This window comes from Pleurodeles waltl, chromosome 8 (genome assembly GCF_031143425.1).
Source record: "Pleurodeles waltl isolate 20211129_DDA chromosome 8, aPleWal1.hap1.20221129, whole genome shotgun sequence".
Lineage (NCBI taxonomy): Eukaryota > Metazoa > Chordata > Amphibia > Caudata > Salamandridae > Pleurodeles > Pleurodeles waltl.
The window spans coordinates 711,253,959-711,281,842 of record NC_090447.1 but is presented as its reverse complement, the minus strand read 5'-3'; positions in this window follow the sequence as shown (position 1 = coordinate 711,281,842).

The window sequence follows — 27,884 nt, the reverse complement described above, 5'->3', positions numbered from 1 at the left end:
AGCAAGTCGGAGAGGTCAGGCAGCAGGCCTGCTGCCCAGGAGGAGCCCACAACCCCCATAGCCGCTGCCCCGGGAGGAACCGGCACAGCTGCCCCGGGAGAGCCCACCACCCCCATAGCCGCTGCCCAGGGAGGACCCAGCCCAGCTGGCCAGGAGGGCCCCACCACCCACAGCCCAGGTGGGCATTGAAGGAGCACCATCCCCGCTGCCCAGGAGGGCACCACCAGGCAATTAGCAGTTGGACATAGACCGGCCGCCGTCTCCAGAACCGCTGAACTGGGCCCCGGCGTCTCAAGCACCGCTCCGCTGGGCCCCGCCGTCTCAAGAACCGCTGAACTGGGCCCCGCCGTCTCAAGCACCGCTCCGCTGGGCCCCGCCGTCTCAAGAACTGCTGAACTGGGCCCTTCAAGGCAAGGAGCGCTGAACTGGGCCCCGCCGTCTCAAGCACCGCTCCGCTGGGCCCCGCCGTCTCAAGAACCGCTGAACTGGGCCCTTCAAGGCAAGGAGCGCTGAACTGGGCCCCGCCGTCTCAAGCACCGCTCCGCTGGGCCCCGCCGTCTCAAGAACCGCTGAACTGGGCCCCGCCGTCTCAAGCACCGCTCCGCTGGGCCCCGCCGTCTCAAGAACCGCTGAACTGGGCCCTTCAAGGCAAGGAGCGCTGAACTGGGCCCCGCCGTCTCAAGCACCGCTCCGCTGGGCCCCGCCGTCTCAAGAACCGCTGAACTGGGCCCTTCAAGGCAAGAGCCGCTGAACTGGGCCCTTCAAGGCAAGAACCGCTGAACTGGGCCCCGCCGTCTCAAGCACCGCTTCGCTGGGCCCCGCCGTCCCAAGAACCGCTGAACTGGGCCCCGCCGTCTCAAGCACCGCTCCGCTGGGCCCCGCCGTCTCAAGAACCGCTGAACTGGGCCCCGCCGTCTCAAGAACCGCTGAACTGGGCCCTTCAAGGCAAGGAGCGCTGAACTGGGCCCCGCCGTCTCAAGCACCGCTCCGCTGGGCCCCGCCGTCTCAAGAACCGCTGAACTGGGCCCGCCGTCTCAAGCACCGCTCCGCTGGGCCCCGCCGTCTCAAGAACCGCTGAACTGGGCCCTTCAAGGCAAGGAGCGCTGAACTGGGCCCCGCCGTCTCAAGCACCGCTCCGCTGGGCCCCGCCGTCTCAAGAACCGCTGAACTGGGCCCTTCAAGGCAAGGAGCGCTGAACTGGGCCCCGCCGTCTCATGCACCGCTCCGCTGGGCCCCGCCGTCTCAAGCACCGCTCCGCTGGCCCCCGCCGTCTCAGGAACCGCTGAACTGGGCCCTTCAAGGCAAGAACCGCTGGCCCTTTGGCAGACGTGGCAGGGCAGGATCTATCTCGGGCAGGGCTGCAGGATGTCCTCTGGCCAACTTGCCTCCTCCAGTGGCAGTGGGGTCTGTTATGGACTGTATGGACTGTGGCTTTGCTCTCCCCAGGATGGCCCAGTGGGCAGGCCACCCACTGTATGGACTGTATGGACTGTGGCTTTGCTCTCCCCAGGATGGCCCAGTGGGCAGGCCACCCACTGTATGGACTGTTTGGACTGTGGCTTTGCTCTCCCCAGGATGGCCCAGTGGGCAGGCCACCCACTGTATGGACTGTTTGGACTGTGGCTTTGCTCTCCCCAGGATGGCCCAGTGGGCAGGCCACCCACTGTATGGACTGTTTGGACTGTGGCTTTGCTCTCCCCAGGATGGGCCAGTGGGCAGGCCACCCACTGTATGGACTGTATGGACTGTGGCTTTGCTCTCCCCAGGATGGGCCAGTGGTCATGGAGTCCCCTCGTGGATCTGGCGTCGTGTACTCAAGTGGCTGAGGTGCCCCCCCTTCCCTTCCCCCTGAGGTGCCTGTCCTATTTTCTTTCTGATGCCCCTGCAGTGTTCTCTCCGTGGAGTTCTTGTCGTGGGACTGGGCCTTGCCCCTTTGCACAGGACCCCTGTGATCCACGGACAGTGGTTGGACTACATTTAGTAGCTGTATATATTTTGTACATAGTTTATTTATTTATTGGGATTACTGGTGTACATATTTCAATATATCTGCCCGTTTATGATCTCTTCTTTTGGTCTTTGCATTATTTCGGTGGGGGGTGGTTTGTGGGTTGTGACAGTGATCTGTGGGAATGCATTGATGTGTGTGTTGTAGTGGGTGTGGGTGGGTGGGTGTGTGCCGGTAATCTTTTCCCTCCCCTGTGTCGTAGGTGCAGTACTCACCGATGTCTTCCGCGCCGCCGGGCGTGCTCCTGGTATATGAGCAGGTATAGGAGTGTGGGGATAACCTGCAACTCTGGTTCCATACTGCCGGAATCTCGCGTGGAGTGCGTAGAGGTGAGCGTTTTCCCGTTCGTAGTCTGTTTCCGCCGTGTTCTTATCGGCGGTGCTCCCGCCCCGGAAAAGGTGGCGGATTGGTGGGTCGTAATAGGGTGGGCGGTACATTGTCTGCCGCCTGGCTGTTGGCGGGAACCGCCGCGCTGTTTGTTTGTACCGCCGTGGCGGGCGGAGTGTTAATACGGCGGACTGTGTTGGCGGTTACCGCCATGGTCAGAATTGCATATTTTAGACCGCCGGCCTGTTGGCGGCTTGGCCGCCGCTTTATCACCGACCGCCAGGGTCAGAATGAGGGCCTTAGTGCCCATGCCTGGTGCTCCCAAGGGACATATAGGCCCTCATTCTGACCTTGGCGGGCGGCGGAGGCCGCCCGCCAAAGTCCCGCCGTCAGGTTACCGTTCCGCGGTCGAAAGACCGCGGCGGTAATTCTGACTTTCCCGCTGGGCTGGCGGGCGGTCGCCTTCAGACCGCCCGCCAGCCCAGCGGGAAAGAGGCTTCCACGATGAAGCCGGCTCGGAATCGAGCCGGCGGAGTGGAAGCTGTGCGACGGGTGCAGTTGCACCCGTCGCGTATTTCACTGTCTGCGCAGCAGACAGTGAAATACATGTAGGGGCCCTCTTACGGGGGCCCCTGCAATGCCCATGCCAGTGGCATGGGCACTGCAGGGGCCCCCAGGGGCCCCGCGACCCCCCCTACCGCCATCCGGATCCCGGCGGTCGGACCGCCGGGATCTGGATGGCGGTAGGGGGGGTCGGAATCCCCTCGGCGGCGCAGCAAGCTGCGCCGCCTTGGAGGATTCAATGGGGCGGCGGTACACTGGCGGGAGCCCGCCAGTGGTGCCGGTCCGACCGCGGCTTTACCGCCGCGGTCGGAATCCCCATTGGAGCACCGCCGGCCTGTCGGCGGTGCTCCCGCGGTCCTCCGCCCTGGCGGTCTTTGACCGCCAGGGTCAGAATGACCGCCATAATATCGATAACCCAGCGCAGGGAGGCTTATCAGAGAAACACCAGGCACCCACTCTGAACGCATGATGCTGTGTCCTATTATACAGCAGTATGCTCTGCTTTTAACTTGCTGCACTGAAAGGTGGCCTCTTGAGTTCCCGACATCCTACACATATGTATTTAGAATCAATATAGTACTTGCATTGACCCAAATAAAAATACCACCATCTCAGCAGAGTCTGCCATTATTTATTTTAATGGCCACTCCAGTCCTCTTTTAGTTTTGACTCAAGTCATCCTACTTTTACCAAAGGTCCTTTTAGTTTGGCACTTGATCTTTATATAACTCACCGGAATTCAGCTGAGTCAAACTCCGTGAGTTCCACTCAGCCCTAGTGAAAGACACAATGGCACACATTTTGTGTGCCATGCCAAAGTCGCTACATGTACTATATATGTCAAACCTACAGCAGACCTCAAGAGCCATAAAGTAGGGTGCATTTTAATACATGTGAGGACTTATCGCATGAGCAGATATGCCCCTGTGAAGCCTAGTTCTATTCCTAGATATTGCAAGTGACTAGGCAGCCATCTTAAAGCATGTACTGGACACTGGTTAGCACAAGTGAACCAGCTATGTGATGGCTGCATGGAAACTAGTGGCTTTTGGTATAAAACACCCTGTCTTAATAAATCCATACTGATCCCAGTATGGGATTTATTATGACATGCACCCAGAGGGCACCTTTGGGACACCACCTGAAACCTACTAGTCCTCTAGTGTGCTGACTCGTTTCGACCAGCCTGCTACCACAGATGAGTTTCTGACACCCTGGAGGTAAGAGCCTCTGCTCTCCGAGGTCAGAAACAATGCCTGCTTTGGCGCAAGGTGTTATCACCTTCATCAACAGGATGGCTAGTAAATCTGTATACCAAGACCAGGGACTTCAAAGTCCCTTCCGCCTTTGGTATGAAACACCCCCAACTTCCCCCAGACCTGGGAGAGGGAATACTCTTCCCTTAGGCCCACTGGGCACCAGGACAGGCAGGAAAATTAGCTATGCAGGAGGTGTGTTGCACTACCTGTCTAGGGACACCTCTAAGGTGGCCAGCCTGCAGTGAAAACGAAATCAGGATTCCACCATCTTGTGTGTGGTGGAATTAGGAATTCTAGGAAAGGGTGATGCCCACTCCCCACAGGAAGTAGCCATCTAAGGGGTGCAGTAACTCCACGGGTAGGTAGCCCATTGGCTACTACCCTTCATTCCTCTTAACACTCCTAAATTGTGTATTTAGGGTACTTCTGATACAGGACTTCAGATTTGCTGGAATAAAGAAGAAGGACCTGAAAAGCCGCAATAACCAAAAACAGCATCTGACTTGGCCCCAACCCCACTGGCCTGCCTGCTGTCCTTGACACTTGCACTAAAGACGCCTAGTCCTGCATCAGTTCTGCCTCCAAAAGACTAGGAGGCCTGCCAGCACTTCGAGAAGTAACCAGGATCTCCTTTGGAGTAATGGAGCTGCTTCCTTGCACCCTGCAGGCACCAAAGAAGACTCACAAGACTCCCGGGACACAACACGACACCCAACAGCACAACTGCACCCGTGCTCCCAAGCCCAAGTTAAAAAAGGCCAATGCTGCCAGCGTGGTCCCCAGGCCCTCCAGAGACAAAGCCCACCTTGGGTTTGCCAACAATGGACTTCCAGACGCCACCTGCAGCCTCTTTCTGCAGGCCCCCTCTAACTGTGAGTATTAACTGCACCGAAACCCATTGTCAAAAGACACCACTGCACCCAAGCCCTACACCCCAAGGAAAAGTTGTCCAATGGTGTCCCTACATGCCGGAGGAGCTCAAGGGACGAGCCCACCTGTGGCTTCCCCTGGACTGCCCCCCCAGTCCCTGCTTGCAACCAGTTTCTAACCGGAGAGATCACCATTGAAGTGCATGGGACAACTGATGCTGTAAGACACCTCTGCAACCAGATGCCCCAGAGCACCCGGAAGTGACCTGTTGGTGTGCCCTTGACCAAGCCTCATACTCAACTCAGGTCCAGAAGAACAGTCTTGTAAGTCCTGTATGCAGTGTCTGTTTCTTTCCCAGAGGATAACATTATGGCACCAAGGCTAACAAGCACCTCTGCACCCGAACGCTTCAGTGCCTCCCAAAGTGACCTGTTGGTGATGCTTTGGACCTTGCCCCATACTTGTCTTAATTCCTGTAAGTCTCTGATTTTGATGATCTTGGTATTTAAATTCATATAAACTCTCATTTTGGGTTCAGACGGTGAAGTTGCTCCTGTTCTTTAGAGGGATGTGGAGGAGCGTAAATGGTGAGCAGGGTGACTAACTGGCCCAAATGGAATAGCATCACCACTTTGGGGAGAAAAGAGGCCCTAGTGCAAAGAACCCTCTTATCTGGGAAAAGACAGGAATGGAGGCTTGGATGATAAAGCCTGCAGCTCACTGACCCTCCGGGCAGATGTTAGAAAGGCCACAGTCCTGGCAGAATCCATTAAGACATGAATATAGTGCCCCAAAAGACAAGTAGCGTTGGCTGACTTCAGAGCCATACTCCCAGAAGAAAACACCTTCTTCACAGACTGCTCAATCTTCTTAGACTCCCTGTCCACGGTGGAAGTTGGAAAGGACACTAGAGTCAACTTTGAGGAACAGGGAGCCCGCACTACCAAGCTTTCAGGTGATGGATTACCTAAAAACAAAGGATCCCCTAGTGCAGTCTTGTACCTTGTGGCAATAGGTCGAGACAGTGCCGGGGCTGACAAAGGCTTCTGCCAAATGTCCAACACAAGATTCGATAAAGCCTTATTAAAAAAACATGGGTTCTGACACAGAGGAGGCAGAATGCAGCACCTCTCTCAACAGATTAGGCTTAAGTTCAGCTGTAGGGAGAGGCAACCCCAACATTTCTGCAGCTTTCCTTATTATTGCATGATATGGTCCAGTCCCCCGGGAGGCTGCGGCCGCCCTCGGCCTGGACGCCTACTGGAAGATGGTCCTGAGGGGCCGGGAGTGTGTCAACAGCGATTTCCCTACATAACTTTTGGTGCCTGAGTCTTTGGAGGGAGTCCCAGTCGCACCAGCACCACCGGACTGGTGGCAGTGATGGGGAAAGACAAAGCAAGTAAGCAGCCGCCAGCGTCACAGCAGCGAATTGACCACTTTGCCAAACAGACGACCCCTCGAGTGGTGGGTGACCAGGCTTCAGACACTACAGCAACAGAAAGGGTAAACACAATCCTTCAGGCCATCCAATCTTCGTAGTTGGCTGTAGAGGCTAAAGTTGGTGAATTGCGAGAGGACGTGGGCCTGTTGCAGCAAGACCTACGGACAACAGTGGGTCGTATTAAGGAGGTCGAGGACTGAATCTCCCAGGCGGAGGATGAGATTGCAGACCTTAAGGCCAAGGTCGTCCAGCTGCAGACTCACATGGGTGAGCTTCACCACAGAGCAAAGGATGCTGAGAACTGCGCTAGGTGTAACATATTGCGCTTTGTGGGATTCCCGGAAGAAGCGGAGGCAGGCCGTGCCATTGAATTCTTGGAGTGTTGGATCAAGTCATGGATCCTGGATCAGAGACTCTCCCCCTGGTTCGTCATTGGGCGTGCCCATAGGGCTTTGTCGCCCGGTCCCCGGGTGGCCCAGACGGCCGATGATTGCATGGTTCCTCAACTTCAAAGACCAAGACATTATCCTTTGAGAGGCGAGGGCACAACTGGACCTCCGATGGGACAACCACAAGATCCTCATCTTCTCAGATTATACCCATGAGGTGCAGGCTAGGCGTCGCTCGTATGAGGGGGTCAAGCAGAAGCTCCGGGCAATGCAGTTGACCTATATGCTCCTCTTCCCCGCGCCCTCCAAAGTTCTCCTCAAGGGAAAGTCCTTCTTTTTTAATTCACAGGAGGCAGCCTGGGATTGGCTCACCGAGGAACATCGGATGGCCGGGAGAGGCCGCCTATGGTCGGAGGATGACCGACGGGCACCCACCCCCGGCGGCTCCCCAGGGGAGACGCAGATGCACACAGTCCCGCCGGAGGGGGCGGGGAGACTTACGCAGTGGATCGGCGGAGGATGGCCGGATGGGCCCGGGTCCATCTGGGGATGGGAGCACATTGGAAGGCCCTGGTGGAATGAGTCTGGTTCCGACTCTGGAGGGGAAGCGCCTTAGTCAATCCCCCCTGCTCTCTTGCGACTGACCTGCCTGAACCTTGTGTTGGTAGGGAGGGCATGGATGTCAGTGCCCCCCTGACACTGGGCACGGGTGGCAGACAACCGTATTGCAAAACTCAGTTTCGAAGGAGGGGTCCACCACTCCACGCTCACTGTTGACACTCTGGCCCTCATTCTGACCTTGGCGGGCGGCGGCGGCCGCCCGCCAAAGTCCCGCCGTCAGGTTACCGTTCCGCGGTCGAAAGACCGCGGCGGTAATTCTGACTTTCCCGCTGGGCTGGCGGGCGGTCGCCTTCAGACCGCCAGCCAGCCCAGCGGGAAAGAGGCTTCCACGATGAAGCCGGCTCGGAATCGAGCCGGCGGAGTGGAAGCTGTGCGACGGGTGCAGTTGCACCCGTCGCGTATTTCACTGTCTGCGCAGCAGACAGTGAAATACATGTAGGGGCCCTCTTACGGGGGCCCCTGCAATGCCCATGCCAGTGGCATGGGCACTGCAGGGGCCCCCAGGGGCCCCGCGACCCCCCCTACCGCCATCCGGATCCCGGCGGTCCGACCGCCGGGATCTGGATGGCAGTAGGGGGGGTCGGAATCCCCGCGGCGGTGCAGCAAGCTGCGCCGCCGCGGAGGATTCAATGGGGCGGCGGTACACTGGCGGGACCCCGCCAGTGGTGCCGGTCCGACCGCGGCTTTACCGCCGCGGTCGGAATCCCCATTGGAGCACCGCCGGCCTGTCGGCGGTGCTCCCGCGGTCCTCCGCCCTGGCGGTCAAAGACCGCCAGGGTCAGAATGACCACCTCTGTATTCACAGTTCGGGGCGACAGATGCTTCTGGGTTGGAAGTATAGGGGCAGTTGGGGGGACTTGAGGGAATGTTTATTCATAGTTGTCTATGGTTGGATTTGTGTTATGTTTTCCTGTTCTTGATTAGTTGGTCACAATGGGACGTTCGGACAGGCACACTCCATGTGGAATGACTAAGGGCCTGATTCTAACTTTGGAGGACGGTGTTAAACCGTCCCAAAAGTGGCGGATATACCACCTACCGTATTACGAGTTCCATAGGATATAGGGCCTGATTCTAACTTTGGAGGACGGTGTTAAACCGTCCCAAAAGTGGCGGATATACCACCTACCGTATTACGAGTCCATTATATCCTATGGAACTCGTAATACGGTAGGTGGTATGTCCGCCACTTTTGGGACGGTTTAACACCGTCCTCCAAAGTTAGAATCAGGCCCTGAGTCTGTACCCATGCCTGAGCAAGCCAAACGGCTCCTCTCCTGGAATGTAAACGAGCTCCTCCACCATCCGTCGTTTTGCCCCGTCCATGGTTTTGACCAGGACACCCACTTGCTGGGTACTAGGTGCCCCATGCTCATGAGGGGGGGTTACAACAGGGTTTACCACACTGGATTCTCTAGGGGTTCGAGAGGTGTGGCTGTGCTGTAACATTGTTCCCTATCTATGGTGGTCGCTGTCTCCCAGTTGGATCCGCAAGGACGATACGTGGTGGTGTCCGGCCTACTCGGGGGGCATCCGGTCAATATCCTTAGTGTCTATGCCCCCCGGGTGCGTGAGAGCGACTTCTTGTGACCCTCAGGGATGTGGTGGAGGGACTTCCCCCAGGGCTGACCATATTGGGAGGAGACTTTAACTGTGTCGTAGACCCTGAGGTTGATATCGCAGGGCCCCTGTCTTCGAGCCGAGTAACTGGGGTGACTGGACTGCGTAGATGGATGGAGGGTCTGGGTCTCTGCGATGTGTGGCAGGTTTGGCACCCCCATTTGCGACAATACACTCATACGTCGGCACCGCACCACACCCACGCAAGAATTGATCTTTTTCTCGTGCCAGCTCTTGATGTGCCCTGAGTCTCTGGAGTGGAGATTCTCCCCCATGGGGTCTCAGATCACGCGCCGCTCCTTCTTCTACTGGATGGGGTTGACAGTGCCCGGCGCCCAATGTGGCGGCTTAACGCCTGGTTCTTGCAGGACAGTGAGTATGTTCAGGCCCTCGGAGATCGGCTTTCTGACTTTTTCACTTTTAATCTGGGGTCCATGTCGTCTCCGGGTACAATTTGGTGGCCTTGCCTGCCAAGCAGCTCCTCCGGGTGTGGGAATGCGTGCGTAATCAAAAGGTATCAGCACTCAAGGAGAGGATGGCGTGCCTGGAGGGCCAGCTTGCCAGGTCTGCAGGTGTAACGGTCACGCAGCAGTTAGTCTTAGTCCGAGAGGAGATTAAACACATTACGCTTGAGTCTGTGAAGCATAGGTGGCGAGCCTCAACAGCCCACGTGTACGGGTGGGGGGACAAAAATGGAAAGCTCCTACACTGGCTTGCGCCTAGACCGATGGCAGACAGAGTTGTCCCAGAGGTCGTTGACGACTCGGGCATTATTTCTCAGACACCATGTGAAATAGCACAGAGTTTTGTGGCCTACTATCAAAAACTCTATGAAGAGCGGCTCAGGCCCCAAGTGGAGAGGGAGGCCCCTTTGTTGGAAGAGGTGACCCTTTCAGAATTTCAGTGGTGGAAAGGCAAGACCTTGACGAGCCCATAGGCCTCAAAGAGGTTACAGCGGCTATATCTGAGTTGGCCTGTGGGCAAGACACCCGGCCCCAACGGTTTCCCGGCAGAATTTTACGCTAAGTTTCGGGACAACTTGTAGCCATGTTCGAGGAGGCTGAAAAAGGCAGGGGGTTTCCCCCCAGGTTTAAATCAAGCCACCATAGTGGTGAGTCCCAAGTCTAGCTCCCCCTCATGGGAATGCTTGGCGTACTGCCCCACATCTCTTCTCAATACTGACCTTAAGATTTTTTCTACGGTGTTGGCCAACACGTTGAAGAGTGTGTTGTCCTCGCTGATCCACCCAGACTAATGCGGTTTTATGCCTGCCAGAAGTACCACGTTGCTCTGGCCAACCAAGCCCTCCTAACCTCTCCCCTAGCGCTCCTGCTCTTGGACTTTGAAAAGGAATTTGGTACGGTAGATTGGTCCTACCTTCAGCAAGTGCTTGTGAAGGCCGGGTTCAGGCCGGGGTTCAGTGCATTGGTGGGACTGCTCTACTCTAATCTAACGGCACGGGTGCAAGTTAATGGGGCAGTACCAGAACAGTTTCCTATCTGCCAGGAAACCCGCCAGGGATGCCCCCTATCTCCGCTTCTGATCGCTTTGGCAATGGAATTGCTTGCAAACCTAATTCAGGAGGAGCCCCTGGTTGAGGGTTGGTCGTGGCCCATCGGGAGGGAGGACCACATTGCGTTATACGCAGACGATGTACTCCTGTTCCTGGCCAACCCAGCTAGTGGTGGACCAAGGGTGCTGCAGCTGCTGGAGCTATTTGCGAAGGCGTCAGGCCTAATAGTTAACCCTAGTAAATCTCTATTGATTCCGCTCTGCCACTCCAAGGACTGCTACGATTGGCAAAACACCATTCCAATTCGAAAAAATAGCTTCCAGTACCTGGGAGTGCAAAAAGCGCTGCTGCCAGGGTTGGCATGGTCTCTTAATGTTAAGCCCCTAACCTGACGCGTCAGGGAGGACCTCCAGAGATGGAAATCTCTTTCCCTTAGTATCCTCGGTCAGATAGCACTGTACAAAATGATGGTGTTTCCCCGGTTCCTTTACCTGCTCCAGAACTTCCCCTATTGCATCCCTAGGTGTTGGTGCAAAGATATGTAGATCGTAGCGCAGCAATTCTTGTGGCATAGCTCCTGCCCCCGGATGGCATTTCGCAACTGTCAGGGCGATGTATATGAGTGGCCTGGGGATGTCTAATCTCTACCTTTACCACCTAGCGATGCACCTGCAGATGGTCAATGACTGGCTAGGGGGGGGGGGGGGTGGTGGTCAGATCCTGCCTACCAGCTAGAGCTTTTGACGATAGGCTTTCCTGGTTTGTTTGGGATGTTGTATGACGACCCCTTGCCGCATAGGGTCCCAGGGGTGACAAGGGTGGTGCTGATGGGGTGGAGAGCTGGGCAGCGGGTGTCGGGGTGGTGGCACCGTCTCACTCGGCAGACTCCATTGTGGCAGGGTTCGTGGCTGCGGGCGGTCTCAGCACTTAAGGGGTTTCACAAGTGGGACCTCATTGGTATATCGTTGCTTGCCGACGCCTGGGAAGGTGCACATATGCGGCCCTTCCAGGAACTCTAGCAGCACTTTTCACTCAACAGGACTCAGTTCCATAAGTATCTACAACTCCACCAGGCACTCCATGTGCATGTTCAAATAGGGACGATTCTCCCTGAGTTCAGCCCTGTTGAGACCAAGACACTGATGGGACACCTGGGTAGAGGGGGAGTATCACGTATATACCGCATGTTGTCCACTAACACAGTGCAGACGCTTGATAAACTTTGAGAGCCATGGGGGCAGTGGGTGGGTCCGATAGAGGATGAGGACTGTAGAGACGCTTTGATGGCCCGAGACTGTTGACCATGACTTCCCGTCTCCGGGTGGTGCAGACCTACTTTCTCCACATGGCATACCTCTCTCCCCACAGGCTACACAGGACGGGCCTTCGGCCTCAGACAAACTGTCCCTGGTGTGCAGGCCCTAATGCAGACTTTTTTCACATGGTATGAACATGCCCCCATATTACAACCTACTGGCTAGCAGTGGTGGCAGAGATTTCCAGAGTCTTACAGGTAGAGATCGAGCCTGCCCCGTTACCAATCCTACTGGGGGTTCTTGTGGGGGTGGGATCCAGCAGATTGGATCGAGCCTTTGTGGGGATGGCTTGTTTGGTGGCCAAAAGGGACATTGCACCAAATTGGAAGACGGAGACAGCTCCAGTGCTGGAGAAGTGGCACTGAGGGGTTGACTGGTGCGCCCACCAGGAGAAACTTGTCTATGAAGCAAGGGGTTGCCCCGCCAAGCACAGAAGGGCGTGGGGGAAATGGATGGGGTCCTGGTGGGATGGAGCTACACATGAATCTTCGACGTAAGAGGTCGGGTGCCCGCCTAGAGCACCATGGTGGTTATGGACTATATGATTCTATTACATGCCTGTGTAGAGCTCAGTCTGTGGAGCGCAATTGTGACCTGTTGGGTTCTATGTTTTTCAATAAAACCAATAAAGCTGTTTTTATAAAAAAGAAAAAGAAGAAAATAAAGAAAATATGCTGCCACCTTAACATGGAATTTATATGCTTGCAATAGAACTATACAACATGAAAAAATTTGTATAGCCTTAATTGGCATATCTTCCCTATTTGTAGGCCTCTAGGATATGGTACGTAAGGTGTACCCATGACCTGTAGGTTAAATGTCACAAGTGGACTGCAGCACACATTGTATCATCCACTGCTGTGACAAGGAACACTTGACAAAAGCCTACCATTTGTAGCACATTAGTGCAAATTCGAGATGTCAAAATAAACCTTTTCTGACATGCCTAAACCATCTTTTTAATTATTAATAATCGGCCCCTAAGTAGGCCTTGCTGCCGATTATGCCAGGGTGCATGGTATTTAAGAGTAAGGCACATAAAGGTTTAATGTTAAACTTGTTCTTTCAGATGAAAAGGCCTAAAATGGTGTTTTCATTGTAGTGTTTTTTTCTCTTCCATATGAAAGTATTAGGATAGAATGTTTAATTTAATATTGTTATCTCAAGGTAGAAAATAGCTACAGAGTTAATTTGTGGACGTTTTTAAATATTTATTACAAACTAAATTAATTGGTAAAGTTGCATTTGTAATACATGTTTTAGAACAGCTACTTTTACAAAGTTACCTGACACCTGCCTAAAGCCTCTAAAAGCCCATTTGCATCAGCTTTCAACTGTCACCCAGGAGATAACTGTCCTCCTTGTTGAGAGGTGAACTTACTCACAGAGCTGAGACAAAGGCCTTGGCTGTGAGGAGATGTTTGGTTTCTCTAGCCAGTTGACCATCCAGGCTGTGTCCAGGAACTTAATTAACTTTAAAGGGCCTACCCTGTCATAGGCAGATGTAGCTAATACATGGGCCTGCCCCCTTCCTTTGTCTCCCTAGCTGATCAGGCACTAGACTCTGAGCAGGGCTGCCCCAGAATTGGTTTTGAGTGGCTACTGAGGAGGGGTTGAAAATGAGTTACTTACCTGTAACTGTAGTTCTCCGGTATTGGTACCTTTCATAGATTCACATGCTTGAATCATTCCCTCTAGTTGAAGTGGGAGTCCCAAAGTACCATCATAAAGTAGTATGGCCCTCATTCTGACCTTGGCGGGCGGCGGAGGCCGCCCGCCAAAGTCCCGCCGTCAGGTTACCGTTCCGCGGTCGAAAGACCGCGGCGGTAATTCTGACTTTCCCGCTGGGCTGGCGGGCGGTCGCCTTCAGACCGCCAGCCAGCCCAGCGGGAAAGAGGCTTCCACGATGAAGCCGGCTCGGAATCGAGCCGGCGGAGTGGAAGCTGTGCGACGGGTGCAGTTGCACCCGTCGCGTATTTCACTGTCTGCGCAGCAGACAGTGAAATACATGTAGGGGCCCTCTTACGGGGGCCCCTGCAATGCCCATGCCAGTGGCATGGGCACTGCAGGGGCCCCCAGGGGCCCCGCGACCCCCCCTACCGCCATCCGGATCTCGGCGGTCCGACCGCCGGGATCTGGATGGCGGTAGGGGGGGTCGGAATCCCCGCGGCGGTGCAGCAAGCTGCGCCGCCGCGGAGGATTCAATGGGGCCGCGGTACACTGGCGGGACCCCGCCAGTGGTGCCGGTCCGACCGCGGCTTTACCGCCGCGGTCGGAATCCCCATTGGAGCACCGCCGGCCTGTCGGCGGTGCTCCCGCGGTCCTCCGCCCTGGCGGTCTAGGACCGCCAGGGTCAGAATGACCACCTATGTGTCATCATAGGCAATATTAGCAATGAACAATCACTTAAATAGCCTATGTATTTTTTAAAAAAAATAACCAAACTCCAGCCAGTCAGGCAATAGCACCCTCTCGAATAATTCCAGGAGAGGCTGAGTCCCTCAGATTTTCTAAGCATAAGTGGGAATAATAATCCTGAGCTCTAAGGGGAGCTTCTCATGGGAGGAGGGTGGGTCGCATGTGAATCTATGAAAGATGACAATGCTGTAGAACTACAGTTACAGGTGAGTAACTCATTTTTTCCCCCAGTATTGGATCTTTCATAGATTAAAATGCTTGAATAAGAAAGGCAAGCAGCTACTGCATTTGAATACTCTGTTTAGCATAGGCACAAATAGAGGATGGTGGGTAGCAAAATATAGACATAAAATATTCATATGCAATTAAATACACGTTACATACTTATAATTTGTATACATACATAACCAAACATGTATAAGCAAAGGAGGCTCACCTTATTGAAATAAGTGGCATAGCACAGCTTGTCCAACAGCTGCATCTCTATGCTGTGCTGTGCTGACTCTAGGCAAGATTGCTGCATGCATGTGTGCACATTCTTCCAAGTCACAGGCAACATATTTTTTCCACACTTCCACAAACAAGGCAGTTGATGTGGAAACTCCCCTAGTTGAGTCTGTCTTGATCTCAGCTGTCAATGGTTTGCCAGCCTTTGAGTGGCAGAACTGGATTGTGGCTCAGATCCATTGATGGTTGCTTTCGTGACTGGAGCACCCTTACGAGTATGTCCATATGAGACCAACAGTTGATCAGTCTTCCAGACTTGTTTTGTGCAGTGTAAGTAGAATTTTAGACATCGCTTGATATCTAGCGTATGCAGAGACCTCTCTGCTGGTAATGTTGGATTTCGGAAGAAGGTTCGTAATATCATAGGTTCATTGAGATTAAAACTGAAGGGACCTAGGGTCTGTGGGCCTGATTCTAACTTTGGAGGACGGTGTTAAACCGTCCCAAAAGTGGCGGATATACCACCTACCGTATTACGAGTCCATTATATCCTATGGAACTCGTAATACGGTAGGTGGTATATCCGCCACTTTTGGGACGGTTTAACACCGTCCTCCAAAGTTAGAATCAGGCCCTGAATGTTGAATTGGTTTTGTGAATTACTGAATCGTCTGTAAAGAACAAGAAAGGTTCTTGTGTTGTAAAAGCCTGTATCTTGCTTATCCTTCTGGTAGAAATCAACGCTAGCAGCAGCATGACCTTCTATAAAAGAAAATTGAGGTCTGCTCTGTTTATGGGTTTGAATGGACTCTTCATGAGATGAGATGGAACTATGTTATGGTGCCAGTCTGGGGAAGGATCCCTTACTGAAAGAAAGACTCTGAATTGTCCTTTCATAAATTGTTTGATGATTCTGCTTGAGCACAAAGAGAGAGATTGTGAATTGCATCTATATTGTGATATTGCAGTGAGATGCACCTTAATAGATGTGTACACCAGTCCTGACTGAGCTAGAAAGAGGAGATAGGGTAGTATCTGCTCAGGTGATGCTTGCATAGGATGTAGGTTTGATTTTTGGCACCTGTAGGGGTACCTAGGGGTACCTAGGGGTACTTACACTCTGTACCCGGTCCAGTTATACCTTATTGGTGTAGAAGAGGTGTTTCTAGCAGCTTAGGCTGATAGAAGGTAGCTATAGCAGAGCAGCTTAGGCTGAACTAGGAGACATACAAAGCTCCTACTATATCACTGGTGTCATATGCACAATATCATAAGAAAACACAATACACAGATATACTAAAAATAAAGGTACTTTATTTTTATGACAATATGCCAAAAGTATCTCAGTGGGTATCCTCAGTATGAGGATGCCAAATATACACAAGATATATGTACACAATACCAAAAATATGCAGTAATAGCAAAAGTAAGTAATGCAAGCAATGTAAAGTTACAGTAGATTGCAAGAGGAGCACATAGGTATGGGGGCAACACAAACCATATACTCCAAAAGTGAAATGCGAACCACGAATGGACCCCAAACCTATGTGAGCTCGTAGAGGGTCACTGGGACTGTAAGAAAACAGTGAGGGTTAGAAAAATAGCCCACACCAAAACCCTGAAAAGTAGGTGTAAAGTGCACCTATGACCCCCAGAGAGCACAGAAGTCGTGATAGGGGGTTTCTGCAAGGAAGACCAACACCAGCAAAGCAACCAAAGTGGATTTCCGGACCTGAGTACCTGTGGAACAAGGGGACCAAGTCCAAGAGTCGCGACAATGTCGAGAGTGGGCAGATGCCCAGGAAATGCCAGCTGAGGGTGCAAAGAAGCTGCCACCTTTATGGTAGAAGCTGTAGATTCTGCAAGAAAGAAGAGGGCTAGAAACTTCCCCTTTGGAGGATGGATGTCCCACGTTGTGAAGAAGCTTGCAGAGGTGTTCCCACACAGAAAGACCGCAAACAAGCCTTGCTAGCTGCAAGGGTCGCGGTTAGGGTTTTTGGATGCTGCTGTGGCCCAGGAGGGACCAGGATGTCGCCACTTGGATGAGGAGACAGAGGAGGTGCCTAGCAAGTCAGGGAGCCCTCACAAAAGCAGGCAGCACCCGCAGAAGTACCAAAACAGGCACTTGGAAGAGGAGTGAACCAGAGTCCACCCGAAGACACAAAAGGAAGTCCCACGACGCCCCAGGAGAACTCAGAAGGTTGTGCACTGCAGGTTAGAGTGTCGGGGACCCAGGCTTGGCTGTGCACAAAGGAAATCCTGGAAGAGTGCACAGGAGCTGGAGCAGCTGAAGATCACGCGGTACCCAGCAATGCAGTCTAGCGTGGGGAGGCAAGGACTTACCTCCACCAAACTTGGACTGAAGAGTCACTGGACTGTGGGAGTCACTTGGACAGAGTTGCTGAGTTCCAGGGACCACGCTCGTCATGCTGAGAGGGGACCCAGAGGACCGGTGATGCAGTCTTTTTGTTGCCTGCGGTTGCAGGGGGAAGATTCCGTCGTCCCACGGGAGATTTCTTCAGAGCTCCTGGTGCAGAAAGGAGGCAGGCTACCCCCAGAGCATGCACCACCAGGAAACAGGCGAGAAAGTGGCAGGATCAGCGATACAAGGTTGCAGTAGTCGTCTTTGCTACTTTGTTGCGGTTTTGCAGGCGTCCTGAGCAGTCAGCGGTCGATCCTTTGGCAGAAGGTGAAGAGGGAGATGCAGAGGAACTCTGGTGAGCTCTTGCATTCGGTATCTGAAGAATCCCCCAAAGCAGAGAACCTAAATAGCCAGGTTTGGCTACCTAGGAAGGAGGATAGGCTAGTAACACAGGCAAGAGCCTATCAGAAGAAGTCTCTGACATCACCTGATGGCACTGGCCACTCAGAGAAGTCCAGTGTGCCAGCAACACCTCGGTTTCCAAGATGGCAGAGGTCTGGAGCACATTGGAGGAGCTCTGGGCACCTACCCTGGGAGGTGCAGGTCAGGGGAGTGGTCACTCCCCTTTCCTTTGTCCAGTTTCACGCCAGAGCAGGGCTGGGGGATCCCTGAACTGGTGTAGACTGGCTTATGCAGAGATAGGCACCATCTGTGCCCATCAAAGCATTTCCAGAGGCTGGGGGAGGCTACTCCTCCCCAGCCCTTACACCTTTTTCCAAAGGGAGAGGGTGTAACACGCTCTCTCGGAGGAAGTCCTTTGTTCTGCCTTCCTGGGCCAAGCCTGGCTGGACCCCAGGAGGGCACAAACCTGTCTGAGGGGTTGGCAGCAGCTGCAGTGAAACCCCGGGAAAGGTAGTTTGGCAGTACCCGGGTCTGTGCTAGAGACCCGGGGGATCGTGGAATTGTCTCCCCAATGCCAGAATGGCATTGGGTTGACAATTCCATGATATTAGACATGTTACATGGCCATGTTCGGAGTTACCATTGTGACGCTATACATAGGTAGTGACCTATGTATAGTGCACGCGTGAAATGGTGTCCCCGCACTCACAAAGTCCGGGGAATTTGCCCTGAACGATGTGGGGGCACCTTTGCCAGTGCCAGGGTGCCCACACACTAAGTAACTTTGCACCCAACCTTCACCAGGTGAAGGTTAGACATATAGGTGACTTATAAGTTACTTAAGGACAGTGGTAAATGGCTGTGAAATAACGTGGACGTTATTTCACTCAGGCTGCACTGGCAGGCCTGTGTAAGAATAGTCAGATCTCCCTATGGGTGGCAAAAGAAATGCTGCAGCCCATAGGGATCTCCTGGAACCCCAATACCCTGGGTACCTCAGTACCATATACTAGGGAATTATAAGGGTGTTCCAGTATGCCAATGTGAATTGGTGAAATTGGTCACTAACCTGCTAGTGACAATTTGGAAAGCAGAGAGAGCATAAGCACTGAGGTTTTCTGATTTTATCGTGGCAGCTGCCCTTGCCTTTGAGAGAATGTCCCTGCAGTGCTGAGGAATATTCAGATGTTCGCTATTCATGGAATTCAGGATCCATGTGCATAAGTGGAGAGAGGTTGGGTCTGAATGAAGGACCTAGCCTTGGTTCATTTTTAAGAGTGTTTTGGATGGTTGCAGGTGAATGTGGTGACATTCCAATAGGAGAAGCTCCATTAATTAATGCTTCCCGGGTCACCTGGGGGCTATCATGATGATGCAACACTGCTCCGCTTTCATTTTGCTGAGAATCTTTGGCATGAGAAGTAGCGGGAGAAAAGCACATGGATAGATCTTTGACCATCTGATCGAAAAGTCATTCCCCCACTAGCCTGGATGCTGATGCTGACTTGCATTTGGGGTTCTCTCTGGTTGCAAAGAGAGCCAATGCTGGTTTGCCCCAGGCAAAGATGATTTAATCCAGCACCGACTGATCCAGCTCCCATTCGTGGCGGGCATTCTTGGTTCTGCTATGAGGTTACTTGCCCGGGGAACACGTTTGGCTCACATTGTTATGCTGTGTGCTGTCATCCAGCTCCAAATTTCTTAAGCTTCTTTGGAAAGCGTCAGCAATCTTGTGCCCCCTTGTTGTTCACTTAGTGCATGTTGATGGTATTGTCTGTGCAAACTAAGACTGAGGACCCTACTATCCTAGGCAGGAAAGCTGAGAGCCTGAGGTAGATGGATTTGAGCTCCAGGTTTCTGGGTTGCATACTTTTCTGGGATGCTGACAAGCTTCTGATGCCTTCAACTCCTGAGAAGCTGTCAGTGTTTTTATCAACCAGTCATTGAGGTAGAGGAATACCAGATGGCCATATTTCCTGAGAGTAGCTGCCAAAGGTGTTAGGCATTTTGTGAAAATGTGGGGAGCTGACTTTAGGCCAAATGGGAGGACTCTGAATTAGTAATGGGTGCTGGCTACTGTGAAACTGAGGAATTTCCCATGTTGGGGGTGTATGGTGCAGTGTAACTGTGTATCCTGCAAACCCAGAGCTGTCATATAGTCTCCGTGGTTTAGGAGATGCAGGATGTCTGAAAGGGTGACCATGTGAAAGGATTGATTCCATAAATACTTGTTTAATTTTATGAGATCCAGAATGGGTCACCATTCCCCTGTTTTGTCTTGATCAGGAAAAAAATGGGTATACTCTTCTGGGGTTGCAGAACTTTTTATTATTGCTCCTTTGGTTAGCATGGAGAATGCTTCCTTTCTGAGAAAGTGAAGGCAAGGTGGGTGCACTGCATTTGGTGGAGTATTTGATGGCCTCTTGATAAATTCTAGGGCATGACCCTAGGTGTCTAGATCCGATACACATCTGTCTGATGCCACTTGTCCCCGTTTCTTGAGGTAGTTGAATATCTTTGCACCCAGAGTCTCTGAAGTGTTGGGAGTAGCTACCACCTGGGTGAGGTGAATGTTTGCGGATTGTGTTTCACCCTTTGTGGTTTTTTTTCCTATTTGGACCCTGTATATTGTATGCTGCTGCTGGTGGTTAGCAGTGTTGGTGTCTGTTTTGATGGCCAGTAGGCCATCATTTGCTTGTTTGCCAAACAGGTCTTCTCTGTCATAGGACATATCAAGTATCTTTGACTGTACGTCTGTCCGGAAAGAGGTTGCCTTGAGCCAACCTTGCCTTCTTAAAACTGCCGCTAGCTGCTGAAATTCAGTCAAGGCTATTACCATTGCACAGTCAATGATCTCTGATGACGTGAGTTCTTCCTGCAAGATCTTTTCTCACCTCTGATCTTCTGTCCTCAGGCTCTAGGTCTAGGACACCACTGATGGCAGACCACATTCACCTATAATACATGCCACAATTAGTCAGAGAGTTGGCTGCACGAACTGTGGTGGCAAACATAGTCACATATCTAAGCACCTGCCCTTCTTGTCTGGTGGAGGCATGAATGTGTTCTTAGAACAACGCTGAGCCGCTGAAGAAATTATGGAGTCTGGCTTAGGATGTCTGAATAGGCAAGCAGGTGAGTCTTCTGGTGCCTTGTGTTTTTTATCTATGTGCTGCAACACTGCTGCTACAGTAACTGGGGGTTTTCATAATTTTCATAGCCTCTTCCCATATGTAGTCAACAATGGGAATGGCGTGCACTGGGTTCTTTGCCAGTTCTTTAAAATCATAGGGAAAGCAGTCGGACTGCTTGAATGATATTGGCAGTTGAAAACTTCTTGCAGCCCTCCATCAAATTTTGAAATCTCCCTATGTCCTCAGGAGGTGAGGCCATAGGATGTGGTGCAGAAGATGATGTGGTAGGAATCAGGTAATCGTCTCATTCATCATGAGTAGGTTGAGTCTCAGAGATTTCACCCTCCTCTCTGTCATCATCTGGTAGAGATGGATCCTCTCCATGAGGCAGTGTATGATCGAGGCAGGCGTCATCCTGGGCACTACAGGTAGTCTTTTGACATTGCCTGGAGGTCTTGAATAGTGGCATAGTTGCCTGAACCATACCCTCACGAGAAGGCAATTTGCCATAATTCTGGTGATGTTCCCCATGATGTCTAGGTCTGTCCACACATTTTGTTTGTTGTGGATTGTAGTAGTCTTCATAATATTGTTCATACTCTTCCTCGTCCTTTTCTTCCTGATATTTTACATGGAGTTCTGATGGGCTGTCCTGAAAAGGCCTCATCCTCCAACTCCTCCAGAATATGGTTTGGGGCAAGAGGAAACACCTTGCACAGTGAAGAGTGCTGTGGTTGGAGGAAGGTTTTTAGAAGGTTCAGTGTTGTCAACCATGTTGTTGATGACATCGTGGAAGCAGGTATCAACTGCTGGGGTTGCAGAGTGGCTTTCAGCATTGTCAGTGTAATTCCTGTTGGCTGGGTGGTTGTCGCTAGTGTCGTCATTGATGGTACCGTCGTCGACATTGCTGTCATCAACGATACCTTTATTGACAGTAACCATGGTGTAATCATCAATGGAGTTTTCATCGACAGTGAGATACTCATTGACTGGATCGAAGCTGAGGCAGAGATAGAAGGGGTCATTGATGTTGCCGTTGTTGGCGCTGCCATTGTTGAAGTGACTAAGTTAACTGTGGACACCGTCCTTGCCGATGTTGTTCTCGAGGGTGAGGTGATCACTGACAAGAGTTGTTTCTTCGTCGATGGTTTCAATGAGGACCTTGGAGGATGGGCCCCAGTTTTTATGGATGGAGTACTGATATCTGTCAGTCTCTGAGGAGAGTTTTTCCTTTTTATCCTTTTTTGAGCAGTCCTTGTCAGAGTCATTAGGATATTTTTTTAAGGCTGTTTCTGCCTTCCTCTGGCATCTCCTGGATCTTTCCCTTTATGAGATCTCTTCTCAGATGTGGAAGAGGTGTCACTATCTTCCTCAAACGTAGGAGATCTAGTAGATTTGGCCATCTGCATCCATAGAAGAAGCCTCTCCTCCCTGTCCTTCAAGGTTTTGTTGGAAAAAGTATGACATAATTTACAATCTTTTACCCTGTGCTGAGGGTACAGGCAGAAAAGACAGTTATTGTGGAGATCATCTATATGAAGTATTTTCTTCCCACATGTCTTGCAGGGTCTGAAGAGCCCTTTCTTAGATGTCTCAGACATGGCAGAGCGCTCTGCCTAAAAAATCCTTAAACCTGGCACTTAGAAACTTTTTGCCATGTTTTTGCTAAGAGAACTAATGGTGACAGAGGCAACCAAGGCCATCGGACAAGGACGTGACCCTGCTCTTTGGCAACAGGCTGACTCCTTGCATCTCTAAGGATGCTTACTTTGATCTGGGCAAAGGCGCAAAAAGTGTCCTGCTGGCAAAAGACATTCTCGAGGGGTGAAATTCACATTTTTCCCACTTGGAGCTTTCTCACTAAAAGTCAACCACTTTACAAAGACTTTGTACCAGCGGCTATCCATTGACGTGCCCCCTCTTTTTGGCAACAGTGTGACTCCTTGCATCTCTAAGGATGCTTACTTTGATCCCACAGTCAGAAAGTTAAACTTTTCCCTGGGACCAGCCTGGTCCCTGTATCTAACCCATGCTCCATCGTGGTCAGCCGTACACCTTACCTGTGTCCTGCCCAAGTGCAACCAAATGACTTCTGTTGGTACTTAACACTTTGTGGTGCTATTTTTAACCTTAAACTTTGAAAATTCAGAGCTCCAGTTCTACTGATTTGATTTTGTTTCAGTTTGCTGTCATTCTATATATTAGAATGTAATGTAAAAAAAAAGTATTGAGTTGTGTATTGATTTCATTACTATTTGAGTACTGCGTAAATAATTTACACATTACGTCTAAGTTAAGCATGCCTGCTCTATGCCATAGCTACCAGAGTGTTGAGATCAATTTTATGTAATAACTTTAGTGGTTCTCTCTGACAAGTATTGTGGTTATTTTTGGAGGTAGGTACTTAAGCCCCTCAACTAAACCATCAATTTCTCACAAAAAGCAGAAGTATAACTAAACTGATGGTGCACGAAAAGGTTTTCATTTGCTTGTTCAAAACACACTTTCTCTTACACATGCACAACACTGCCAAACACACAATACTCTTACACCCACTTGCATTGGTATATAGCTGTGAAGGCTGTGGTGATGGTGGTCTGAGTGGTAACAATAGTGATAGTTCTGCTAATGGTGACTTTTGGTGATAGTATTGATGGTGTTGTTTATGTTGATGGCAGTGATAATGGTTGTCGTCAAAGTGATGGTGGTGTAATGGTGTTGGTGGTAATTGTGCTTGTGCTGGAAGTCACTGGTTTAATGAACCCCAATGTAACAGCTCAAGCTGAGGCTGCCTCTGGGCTTGACAGGCAGGTGAACTGTGCCATATTAAAATATTTTTTTTTTGTGGGTTTCTTCTATGGGCAGACAAAATGTTCATAAACACCACTGTTAGGGAAAACCATGACAATGGGATGTGGCCTTCATATGAACAGTGAAGAGACGAAAGATAGAGGTATGCTACCAATACAAGAAAACACAAAGGGGAACAGATGGGGAAAGGTAAGCATGCAAGAGAAAAGTAGGAAAATAAATGTATGGATGAAACAAAGTTGGGTAGACAGGTTGAAATAAGAACAGGGGAAGAAAAAAGAAAAGAAGTAAGAACATGTGAAAGCTATAATGGAAGGGTGAAAGGAAGGAAAGCTGTAAGAATGAATGGCTGAAGGGGTGCAAAGATTGACAGGTGTAAGGGCAAAAGAAAGATTAGATGGTTGGGTGGAAGAGTGAGAGGATTGATTACAGAAAAGGTGTATGGATAGAACAATGGGATAATGGGCAGATGGATGAAAGGATGGAGGATGGAAGAGTGAAAGGATGGAGGGATTCAAGGATATACCGATGGACTGATGAATGAATGGAAGTATACATGATAGGGTGAAAGGATGGATGGGTGGATGGAAGAGAGTATGGTTGTATGGAATGGATGACATGACATAGTCACAATGGAATGATTGATGGATTCATAAAAAAATGAGCAGGTGAAGGGTTGGATGGATGTTGGGGGGATGAAAGTGTGAAGGATTCTTTCTAAGGAGGGTTGGGTTTGGTGTCTGCACATGCTCTGTGTAATCAAACTAAAGATTAGGATAGAAGTGGGATAGATTCTAATTTTCTGGCTACCCACTGGTGGTAGTAACAGTGGTGTTTGTGGTAATGCTGGTGGTGGTAGGCAAATGGTAGTGGTAATGTACTTTTTAAACTTTAGAATTCATTCTATTCGCTAGGTTAGCAGCGAATTTTACAGAGGCAGACTTGTAAATAAAGTATATTTGGAGTCTATTAATTAAGGCATGTGCAGCACAAAATAAAGAGGTCAATAAAAGCAACCCAGACAATAACTTTTGATATTGTTTACTTGTTGATTTATAATACTCAAATTATTGTAGAAACCACACTTTCTGTTTAGCTGCTCCAGCGCCTTTTAGTCTGCTATGCAGGCTTCTTCTCTTTGGAACTTTTGGTAAGTCTTGATCTCATTTATTTCTCTACGGTGCTGGAAAGCTTGTTTTCTGACAACAAACAATAAGAATTAATACAATGACCATCAACAACATAAGTATTGTATTGCATTGCAACATTTAATAGCACATACTAACCCTAGGTGGGACTTTGAAGCACTTGCCTACATGGGCAGCGTGCCACTCCTTGTAAGGGTGTGAGTTATAGTTACCTTAGGACACAAGTTATAGTTACTTGAGATAACTCTAACTATATCTGGTGAATTTCTATGATTTGGTACATTTAAAATATGAGCCTAACTATAACGTCCCTGTAACATTTGTTTTTTTTAAGTTAATTTAAATGTGTTTTTTTTTTATTCTGTTTTCTAACTATAACATCTCTGTACCCTTTGTTTTTTTCAGGGAATTTCTATAGTTTTTTTTAATGCAAAGTAATTTTCATTACTATAAATTAATTAAACCACCGCTGCGCACAGCAACTGGGCGTGCACGGCTGGGGTTGGCTGCAGGGCCTGGCCTGCAGCTAGAACCTGCTGCCAACCCTTATAACTACCCAGCCCTGCGTGGTGGGGTTGTCCATAGGGCCTGGCCTGCAGACAGTCCCTGCGCTTAACCCCTATAACAACCCAACCCTGCATGGCCCCCCTTCCCCAGGGCACAGTGTAAACATCAAATTTGTTTGGTGGGGGGCTGCTTTCTCCCCCTCCCCTCCCCCCAGGCTGCTCTGTCTCTGGGGACCCCATCCCCTGGGGCCCAGCCCTGTGACTTGGGTGCCTCACAATGTTGGGGACCGTGAGGAGGGTCTGAAGGCTCCTACAGTCCCGGCTAGCTCCCCACCTCCTCTAGGAGCCAGCATTGCTGTCACAGAGAGGGTGCTGCTAGAGCAGCTCCCTCTCTGTGAGAGCAGTTTCCTCCTTGTGTATGCCTGCATCTCCATGGGCAGGCAGACAGAGGAAAGCTCTGCTCCGAAGCAGGGGGAGCTGTTTGACAGCTTTCTCTTCATCGGACCGAAGTGTTTGCTGTGGCTCAGTGGCAGCTGTTAAAGCTGTCATCAAGCCACAGCTAACAGTTATATCCCGGGGTGGGCATCCCGGGACATAGCAGGAGCCAGCCCTGGCGGGTGGTGGTCGTCATGGCCATCAGAGGCTCCTCAAGGGGGGCTGCCCGGTCCCCTTCCCACCAATATAACCCTGGGGAGGTGGTGATCCCAGTGTTATGGGGTTTCCGAAACAGACCCCAATCTATTTTTTATTTATCATTTGCTCCTAGGAGGTAGTGGTCCCTGCGGCTGCGGGTGGGGGGAGTACATGGTCCCACAATTAAGGAAATGCCCCAAGGCGGTCCTTGGGGTAGTAGGGGGGCTACGTGGCCCCCCTGCACAGAATTAGGGAAATGCCCTGGAGAGGGAGTGGTCCCCGGGGCAGTGGAGGGGCAGCATGGCCTCTGCATCATATTTATTGTAAGCCCCAGGTAAGTGGTGGTCCCTGGGGCTGTGCACACAATTAAGGAAATGCCCCAGGGAGGTGGCAGACCCCAGGGCACCAAGGGGCCACTTGACCCCTGCAGACATAATGATTGAAGTCCCAGGGAGCTGGCAGTCCCGATGGCTGTGGCAGTGCCCGATGGACCCCCTGCACTACAACAAACCATGGCCCCTGGGACTTGGCCCACCCCGGGGGGGGATGGGGGTTCTGAATAATGAAGTGCAGGAGTCAGTTTTTACTGTGGATTTATGACCCTGTTGCAATTCCGCAGTTATTGTTTTTAAAAATATGCTTTTTTTTGCCTGGGGGGGTGTCCCTCTGGGACCCCACCACCAGAGCTAAGGGGTCAGGGTGTCCATACCCTGGACCCTTTTCTTATTTTGTACATTTTTTTCAGAGAATCGGTTGAAGCCAAGTCCCAACTTGGCTGATAACACTTTGTTGTTGAAGTGTTGGCAGTCATTCATATCTCAGCACGGGATCTGGAGTATTCGTTGAGCCTCTGCGTTCCTATATATATAAATTTGGATTTCTTTTGATTTTTCTAAAACTACTGAATCGATTTACAGCAAATAACAAAAAGGCCTATTTCTGGACCAAGAGCTACCTTTCTGCCAAATTTGGTGTAAATCCATCAAGTGGTTTTGGTGCTATTGATGTTCAAAATCCCTATGGAAAAATGAATGGGGAAAACATATTTTGTGACCCCCCCCTCTTTTTCTTGTCCCTCAGTTGACAGAACACACCAAAACTTTCCAGACAGTTGCTGAAGTGACCACTGTTGTTTTTTGTAAAGTTTCATGAAGATTCATTAAATGACACCAAGGTTATTGGCAAAACAAAAAATCATTTTTCTATCGCAACTAAGACCTAAACTTAACTATAACTACCTCAGTACTTATGAATAGTGATGAGGATCCCCTGGAAGAGTAGAAATCTTAACAAAGTTTCCCCCGGGGATCAAATTAGGTTTTGTTTGAAAGCTGAAAGAACTTCACCTGGACAGAACAAATGATATAACTAACTTTCTTTTGGTAGCCTTTGGTCTAGCTAACAAAGAGAAAAGGCCATCTACTACTACTACTATTATTTAATGGGTTAAGCAAGTCATTTCTAAGGGGTATGATATCATGCACTTATAACTCCTGAATCGGATTAAGAGAAGAGCTACCAAGGGGATTGCAGCATCATGTGCAGTGATGAATCGTATCTCCTTAATTGTAATTTGCAGAGTGGTGATTTGTAAAACGCTACAAGCTCAGGCTTGGTGTGTCCATAAATCTTGGTTTGGGAGTGCTGAAGTCTGCAATGAAGGAATAGTGCTCCCTGTTATGACTTTGTGAGATATTAAATCATGTGTTTTCACTTGTATTGTCAGTTTGGTTCTTTTGCCAACATTGAGAAATGGCGTGTGGTTGTGTATTTCCTCAAAGACTAAAAACTGTGACGGGAAGCGCAGGTTTTGCGATAATGAAAAATATTAGTTAGATAGTATCCAGAATGCACCTTCCAAACCTCGCTCCTCATTCTTCAATGCGAATTGATGAAGCATTAGTGGAAGGGCAGGAGGGCCGTTGTAGTGGTGGCAGGGGGCATGCTCCACAATAAACATTGTAGAAACACTTGCTAACCAATGTGTCGGAGGAGGAACGCCTCCTCATTGAATAAGACCTGGGAGGACTATGGTTTTAGATAAACGGCCGGGACCAAAAAGAGCCAGGAGAGTGGAAAAGCAGCTGCCAGCACT